The 9,500-nt window shown below is 37.8% G+C and overlaps 1 protein-coding gene across 1 annotated transcript in view; it reads left to right on the forward strand.

The window, feature by feature from the left end:
* Positions 1–9,500, forward strand: part of LOC134213783 (uncharacterized) — a 255,073-nt gene that overhangs the window by 147,830 nt on the left and 97,743 nt on the right.

The raw sequence follows: 9,500 nt of genomic DNA on the forward strand, positions 1-9,500 counted from the left end.
AATTATAACAAAATGTGATACAATCATTATGAATAGCAATATTTGTAACACAACCAATGATAACTTTGTTCTTTTTATTAACATAATTTGAAATAATTTTAGAAATTTTCATCATTTTCCTTGTAACACATCGAGTTATGTTTTGTTCAATTAAAACATATTTAGTAACGTTTTTGTCAAAACTAAAATAAATTTTGTTGCAATTTTGTAATTTTAACTACTAATAGTATATGTTTTATAACAATATCTGTTAGAAAAAATACGTGACACAATAACAAGTTCTGATATAAAACTGTTACCATCTACTGTTGTTTTTTTAGCAGGAATTTCAGCAGGATTCATCTCGAAAAGTCAGTTTTTTTTGCATAGAATTCATTGGAAGAAAGTTATATAAAGCTAAAACATAATCATCAAGCAGAGCCTACACTTAAGAAAATTTTCATTTAGAATTTGTTTTTAAACAATGCACTTTAGTTTGATTATATTTGTATAATAGGTAGGAGAAGAAATTATAAGAAATCATCATTAGAAAAAAAAGTTTTTAAAAACACGAATATTTTTAAATGAAAATCTTGAAAATCTTTTTATTTCTATGGCTCTAATTCCAACTGGACTTGTCCTGATTTTTAATTATTCTATTCGATTGGCATTTTGTTAGTTGATTGAAAGCTTTCTTTACCCGCCATTGCATGAGTATGTATCTTATTGCTACAATGGATACATGTACCTAGGAGTCGAGAATGTTTCCACGAAAACATCCTAGACGGACCAAGAATCGAATTTTCCATCTCCGGATTGCAATCCTACGCCTTTGCTCGTAAGGCTAATCTAAACACCCTATCCTGATCAAACACATATTATAAGTCTTCAATAATATTTGAGGGCCATTATTTACAGTGAATTTTTCCACCATGTTGAATTAGATTTGAATAATTAATATTTGTGTTCTAATAAATTTTAGTTGGTAAAATCGATTTTAAGAAGGGGCCCTTCTTACCCCGTAGGATGCTCATCTTGCCCTGCAGTATATTTGAACCAGTAAAAACAATGTTTTAGTTAGTACCTTAACGCGATTACGTTCCCGTTATACTGCGTTCTAGTCTTGATTTTTTATTTCTTTATTAGAATGATTTTGGTTTATAACAAAGTTCATGACCTCTAGTCTTGATGTTCGATAAGATGTAAACAAATGAGCTGTTGTATTGTAAAATAGAAGATATGTTTGCTGAGGAGGCATTAGAAATCAATCTTGAATGCTCATCTTGCTTCGTTCTACCTATGGCGAGATAATGTGTTTCTATTTAAAGTAAAGAAAAAAGAAGAGGCGATTTCATACTCGCTGTAATTACAAGAATGTTGATATAAAAATCTTTCCGATTCAAATAATCTACACAGCAAATAGTTTTGAAAATTCAACGACGTAAAATTGCAACTAATCCCATCAAACGAATTAATATCTGATATTCAATTAAATTGATTTCTGATTTAAGGGACAGGGAATCGATCGAATGTTACGTTTATTTGCATGCTCCAAATATGTATGAAAATACATTTAAAATCACAACATATTTTATCTGTAAGTTGAATCCAAAAAAAATTACCCGGTAGGTGTAGCGTATTAGACCAACCTTTCAAGCAATTCTCCAGATCTACGGTTGCGCGCTTGACGCTACTGCTCTGTGCGATAACTCGACTGATTCATGCGCTTCTGCTTAGTCTCTGGCTTCACTCAATCGGATCGTAAGTGCTGGTTGCTTTGTGTTGCACATTGTTCCGTTTTGGCCCTTTTGTCACGGCCATTATCATACGGTAGATTCAGCCACAATAGGAACATGGATTCTAAATGTGAAGGTATATGGGGAGAATGGTGATAAATGCACCAATTAGGCTATAAATTGTCGGAATATTTTTTGGGGAACAATAGAGAACATAAACTTAAAGAGGATATGGAAATATTTAAGAGGAATTTGTAAACATTTGATGAGTAAACGGTGAAAACAGTAGTGACGAATTTCAGAATTTTAAAATATAAACCGAATTACAATTAATCCATGGGTGAATATAAAATTCTCAGTTGATAAAATCTAACAAACTACTTTTTTCCTACAACGGTATTGCAGAGTTCTATTGAAACTTGGCTTGCTTTTTAATTAAGTGTTGTTTAAGACTTCATTATTTGACTCTGAAGTCGAGTATGTTTTCGTAAAGGAACAAAAAGCAACTAGTCTTCAAGAATTATAAGTGATTGTGGAATAGCATCATACGCCTAACTATTTTCGATCTACTCAGTGCATTTGTGATTACTTTGCCCAAACCAGTAGAACAGTTGACGAGCGAGCATCGGCCACCGCCTTGAATAAAAGCTCCCATTTCCATTCATTTCAAAATCTACACATTAGTGTGACCGTCTACCGCCGACGAGATAGCGACTTTGCGTGCACCTCGCCGAGCTGCATTGAAACCACGTGCCTGTATCAACGATCGCAATGCAAACCAACAACGTGGCGGCGGTGTCATTCCGGTTGTCGATAATTGACGGGCGAATTTGCAGTGGATAAACAATTTTCACCGACCCGGGCGAGGTCAACGGTCAGATATGGGTATGATGTGTACAAATGGAGAATACCGTTCTGCCATCACAGAGGCTCGATTGCTCATGTTCCGGATCATCAGCTATATAAAAGAAGATGACTCTAAGTTGAGGACGAAATATGCGTTTGCTTTCAATCCCTTTCCTTTCTTATATTTTTTAAATGCATCTAAAATTGTCAGTAAATCGGTTTTAAATTACATCCAAGAAAGTGAGACAGCAACAGGCTTATAAAAGTAGTACTATTTCTTTGTAGCAAAATTATCTTTCTTCTGCTTAGTGAGATGTCTTCACTTAGAAATATTCTCGTCGTATTCAACTATTTCTTTCTACATGTTCTGGCTTAACATTTTTATTTTTTTTATATTATTGTTCATTTAATTTCCATTTTTGTCCTTTCCTCAAATGGCTACTATTTTTAAAAACAATTTTGATACTTTACATAAAAATTTATTTTTGGTAAAAGAAACATTTTCCAGGTGATAAGCACCATTCCGCCGGGTCTATTTTCGTATAGCTGACTACCAACGGGACAAAGAGTGAAATTTGAACAACAACAACAAGCAGCGTAGAGGGCATATGGCGGCTTTCCCATCCGTGACCCGAGGAGCTCCATCGACATAATAAGGATTGACGCATTCCCACCGTTGTTGCGTGGAAAAATGACGTGGATTGCGATGTGAGTAATTACGGTACGGCGTGGTGCGAGAGGAAAGCGCTCCAAGCCAATCAAATTGATTGCCAGCGTTGAGCCAGTGACAGAGTGCCAGGTGGTGCGGAAAATGGAAGGTTTTCGATCGCGCTACCACTAGAACGGAGGTCAATTTGCATCGGTAATCGTTCTTCTATAACAAGTTGAGTTCGTAGCTGGCGTCACTGTGTCTTTAAGAAATACTATTCCATAAAAATCAGTATAGTATCACGTGAAAGTAAAAACTCTCCTCTTTTTTGAAATGAGGCCAAATTGCTTTATTTTTAAATCCCAACAACTCTTTATAGACTAGCTTAAAAACAGTCGCGCGAATTGGAATATTTTTGATATTATGAGACATGTCCTCTTTATCAGAGGTGATTAGGGTTGGTTTTCAGTAAAGTGAATGTACATAATATCAAACCGAAGTTCAAAATGATCAAACTTCGATTTTAATTAAAGATGATTTATTTCCCTTAGCGGACAAAGACTCTTAAAATTTATAAAACATAACAAAACATAACATAACTTCTTGGTGTAAATGTTGATCATGATTTTTTCAGCAATCCACTCATTGAAGATAGTACAGGTGTGTTACGAACTGAGCAACCTTAATCCGCTAACATCGACTCTTCTTCTATTGGCATTACATCCCACATGGACAGAGTCGCCTCGCAGCTTAGTGTTCATTAAGCAATTCCACAGTTATTAACTGCGAGGTTTCTAGCCAGGTTACCATTTTTAGCTGTATATCATGAGGCTAAAGATGATACTTTTATGCCAGGGAAGTCGAGGTCTTCCAATCGAAAATTCCCTAGACCGGCACCGGGAATCGAACCAGCCACTCAGCATGGTTGCTTTGTAGCCGCGCGTCTTACGCACGGCTAAGGAGGGCCACCAAATCTATAACATACAATTAAATCCGCGACTGCAAAACAAAACCGCGACAATCAAAAATAATGGTCTTAGTAGTTAGAAACATACTTCAATATAAAACTACTCCCGAAGTAAAAGAGTAACTTGAAACTACAGGCTTCAGAAGTTGAAAAATAATTGTATTTGAAATTTTGTTGTTTGATGTCCAAGTTTACAGATCTACATTTTACTGGGAATAAAGTATATGACGTTTCATATTGCGATACATTATTTAAAAAATGATGAAACTCATCGTTTGAATAGGTTATACGTCCATGTACGCAATTATCGAACAAAACTAACTTTCAAATTTAGCCAATGTGCATGATGGCTATTTCACAGTTAATTGTAACCTTATCTAGTGTCTAGTGTGATAGAAACTGTTAGCGACTCCGAACAGTTCGAACTAATGGTGGAACCAAAGTGAGAAGGCTTCCGATTCTTTAAGATCTTGACTTTTCCTAACTGATTCTGAAGAGAGGTCCTAAAATTTTACCCAACAAAGCTCACAAAAGAGTGCAGGGGCGGACAGAAATGCTAATGTCTGGGGATTGTCTAACAAATTGTCGACGATTTGAAGAAACACTGCGCATATTGGAGCAGAGGGGTATGCAGGAGTTGCGTGATTCTGCTTCCAATGAACAAACGAGTGCAGAGTCTAAAGGATTGCAACGTCTTTTGATTTGTAAAAGACAGGAACACCGTCCTCGACCAGAGGTCCTACAGACTGAACACTTAACGCCTAGACAACGGACAGGACGCACATAATACACATAATTTTTCGATCAAGAAAAGTTTCCTTCTTTACGGCGGGAATCGAACCAACACTCCACAGCACATGCGTCTAGATGATTGACGTCGCTAACCGCATGGCCACGAAGCCCACAAAATGCATTCGACCGTGATTTCCCAGATTTTTTTTCCATCTTTATTTTTAGATTTCTAGAATTTATTTCTTCACTAGTCAACAGAACGATTTTTAGGGTTTATTAATTCTTCACTGTCAATAGTATCAAGGCCAGATCCTTGACAATGGGAGGACAACCTCAGATCTAGACCTGTGCTGATGAAAAATTTGTTTCAGCGGCGTGATAGATCATTTTCATCCTTGCGGCTTCAGTGCATCACGCCGTTGGTGTATGGGCGATAAGTGGCGGCGTGGAGACAGCGGAGTCATTAAAAATTATTCGGACTTTTTCCAGAGGTTTCTCTAGGAATTTCACCGAAAGTCTTCATGATGTTCCTCCAGGAATTTCCCAGAAAGTTTATCCACAAATTTCGCCGGAAATTCCTTCAGAAATTCTTCCGAAACTCTGTCCAGAAATTCTTCCGAAAGTTCCTACTGGATTTTTTCCAGAAGTTGTTACAGAAATTCAGAATCCTGAAAGTTTCTCTAAATCCTCCAGTTTCTCCTGGAAATCCGAGTTCTCCAGGAGTTCCTCCGAAAGTTCCTCCAGAAATTCTTCCGAAAGTTGCTCCGAAATTCCTCCGAAAGTCCTCCAGAATTCCTGAGTTCTCAGGTTGGAAGCTTCCTCCAGGAATCCGAGCTCCTCCAGGAATTCCTCCGAAGTTCCTTCAGAAGTCTCCAGAATTCCTCCAAGTCTCCTCCAGGAATTACCTCCGGAAGTCCTCCAGGAATTACTCCGAAGTTCTCCGGAATTCCCAGTCCTCCAGGAATTACTCCAGTTCCTCCAGAATTCCCAAGTCCCTCCAGGACCTCGAATTCCTCCAGGAATTCCTCCGGAAGTTCCTCCAGGAATTCCTCCGAGTTCCTCCAGGAATTCTCCGGAAGTCCTCCAGGAATTCCCGGTTCCTCTCCAGGAATTCCTCCGGAAGTTCCTCCAGAATTCCTCCGGAAGTTCCTTCCAGGAATTCCTCCGAAGTTCCTCCAGGAATCTTCCGAAGTTCCTCCAGAATTCCTCCAGTTCCTCCAGGAATTCCTCCGAAGTTCCTCCGGAATTCCTCCGGAAGTTCTTCCAGGAATTCCTCCTCCGAAGTTCCTCCAGGAATTCCTCCGGTTCCTCCAGGAATTCCTCCAGGAAGTTCCTCCAGGAATTCCTCCGGAAGTTCTCTCCAGGAATCTCCTCCGAAGTTCCTCCAGGAATTCTCCGAAGTTCTCCAGGAATTTCTCCTCCGAAGTTCCTCCAGGAATCCTCCTCCGAAGTTCCTCCAGGAATTCCTCCGGAAGTTCCTCCAGGAATTCCTCCGGAAGTTCCAGATTTCTCCGGAAGTTCCTCCAGAATTCCTCCTGAAGTTCCTCCAGGAATTCCTCCCAGTTCCTCCGAATCTCCTGGAAGTTCCTTCAGAATTCCTCCGGAAGTTTCCTCAGGAATTCCTCCTGGAGTCTTCCAGTAATTCTCCGAAGTTCTCAGGAGTTCCTGAGTTCCTCCAGGAGTTCTCTGAAGTTCCTCCAGGATTCCTCCGAAGTTCCTCCGGACTTTTTTTAGAATTCCTGAAGTTTTCATGAATTCCTGCGAGTTTCTCCAGGAGTTCGAAGATCCTCAGGTGTTCCAACGAAAGTTCTCCAGAAGTTCCTCCAGGAGTTCTTTCGAAGTTCCTCCAGGAATTCTCCGGAAGTTCCAATATTTCCTCCAAAAGCTACCATGAAATCTCCTGAAGTTCCTCCAGAAATTGATTTTATATTACCAAATCAAATCGTATTTGGTTGCAGAACCAAATTCACTGAAATGCTACTAGCACAATTCCTCCGGCGATTCTTCCGGACTTCTTCCGTTCCTCAGACATTTTTCCAAGCTCTCGGAAGTCTTTCGAAGTTTCTCGAAATTTCTTCGAGTTCCTCTGGGAATTCCATTCAAAGTTCTTCGGCATTCTCCAGATGTCCTTCCGAAATGCTTTGGTTCGTTTGGAAGTCTTCAGAAATTTTCTTGCATTGCTTGAAAGCTTCTAGAATTCTTCAGAAGATCTTCAGAATTTATACAGGAAGTTTCTAAATTTTTATCCGGAAGAACTCCTGATTTTCCAAGGTTTCCAGGTATTTCTTCAAAAATTCTCCAGGAAATTTACTCCTGGAGTTCTGTCAACTCCCTCAGAGCTCTTTGAAATACATTCGAATGTGTTCATTAAGTTCTCGAAGTTCTCCTCAATTCCTCTGGAAGTTCTCCATTATTTGATCTGGAGTCCCTCTGAAGTTCTTTCCCTTACAAAAACTCTTAGGGAAGTTTCAGAATTTTGAGATTCAACTCCTAGTCTTCGTTTTAAATTACCACCTAAAGGGATAAATTATTATTATAAAATAACAACTAGCAGAATGATAGTCTGATCGTTTCTGTATCAGGACTCAAAGCCTCCCTCTCGCTTGGAAATGCCAAAAACCTTCCAAAACTTTGATGAACTCGTTCACAATACTAACTTGAGAACTCAGAAATGCACCTGATTCACTCGGTTCACAAGTGCATCCTCGTTGAACCTACCTTACCATACTCAACTAGAAATCTCCGTCGAATTGCTACGCATTCTTCAGAAATCTTTACGTTTTCTCCAATCTTTTTGAAAAATTCCTCCAGTATCTTTCGCAAAATTATCCTGAGTAATTTTCTCAGTGCAATCGTCAGGGTCAGGCTCCCAAACCTTAAAATGGGTACTCAACTCCTGTAAAATTTATATATGTACCACTCTATGAAAAAATGCCATTTTACCTAAGTTAGCATAAATTGAATCAGAATGTCTGCCTTCGACTTCTTCCACATAAAAATATTCACGTTACCTCATGTAAAATGCAAAATGACGAACATGGATTGTTTGTCAAAATGTTAGGTTTTATTTTACTTATTAAGGACGAGGCTTTTAGGCATACAATTAATGTTTAAATAAAATACAGTGGTGATGGATATTTAAAATAAAAATGCAGTTTGAATTTGAAATAATGTTCTAAAAATGATCAAAAGGTTCGCATTCGGAGCTGCAATTAATATTTGTTCTATGGACCCACTGTAACTCTTGACTCGGACTTCTGAGAATCAGGACCCACAGTTGGGAAACCATGGTTTAGGTAATCTGATAGGGTAATCGTAGGTTCCTTTAAGAATTCCCTCGTTCCGAAGAAATTTTGTACCAAAATTCAGCTTGGATATCCGACTAGAACTTTTTCACAATTTTTCCTAACATAGTTGCTAAACTCAAAATTCTTCCGAAACCCCAATGGATTATATATGGGAATTCCTCTCTTTTCCTAGCCAGTACCCTAGATTTTTTTCAGTTAGTTTTTCATGTATCAATAAATTGCAAGAAGATGTCGTAAGTGAAGCGAAATCTACAGACAACGCTGGATGAATAACGGCGTACATCCAGCTTAAAGGCAATTTAGAACTCGTGACAAAAGTCTCAATATAAAGATCCAGGAGAAATTCCAAAATTCCAAAAGAGTATGTGTCCCTCGGGATCATGATTGTCCCATTGTGTCATTGAGTTTTGCAGTCTTTTGCAGCTTCATGACGTCATGTTGCAATTAATTTTAGCTGTTGCTCATGCGCTTAACCGGCAGCTCTTTGTGTTACTCTCGATAAAGGATTCTTGGAGTCAAATACAAGACACGAGGACGCCTTGCACTTTGGGTGAATTTACGTATCTGTAAAGTTATTAAATCAATGGTGAAATAAATGGGACAGTACCAACTCGTCCACATATGACAAAGTGAAGATATTCTTAAAAACTGAAAAATTCCTTCTTTTGGTGTCTGTTTTCATATATTAACGGCAAAAACATAGCTTCGTATATAAACGATAAAAGACGGGATCTACAAAAACTAGAAAACGATCCATAAATAACATCTGAATGTTCCTTGTTCCTGAATGTTCTGAATAATTCCCTGAATGTCTGCCACCATAAACGTATAAAATAGTTAATGAGATTCCATAAAGAATAATTGATCCATAACTAAGCTTAAAATTAATTAAAATATGTTCCATTAATACGGTCAAGAAAAACAATACAATTTTGCTATTTTCCTATGAAAATATGACAATGATCCATAAAACTATATTTGATCCATAAACTTCAAATTTCATATTTTTTATCGTGATGATGATCCATAATTTCAGTAATATGATCCATAATTGTCATATATATAATTCTTGCCATTTGATCCATAACTCGTTCAAATGATCCATAGTTTTGTGATATGATCCATAAATTTTGATAAATGATCATAGATTTTTATAAATGTGTGGATCAATTAATATAGTTTCATTGACCTTCTTTCCAAGCATTATGGATCACATTATCAAAATTGACCAAAAGGACCAAAATTATGATCATATGGGTTGAAATTATGGATCATCATCAGGA

Source organism: Armigeres subalbatus, chromosome 2 (genome assembly GCF_024139115.2).
Source record: "Armigeres subalbatus isolate Guangzhou_Male chromosome 2, GZ_Asu_2, whole genome shotgun sequence".
Taxonomy (NCBI): Eukaryota; Metazoa; Arthropoda; class Insecta; order Diptera; family Culicidae; genus Armigeres; species Armigeres subalbatus.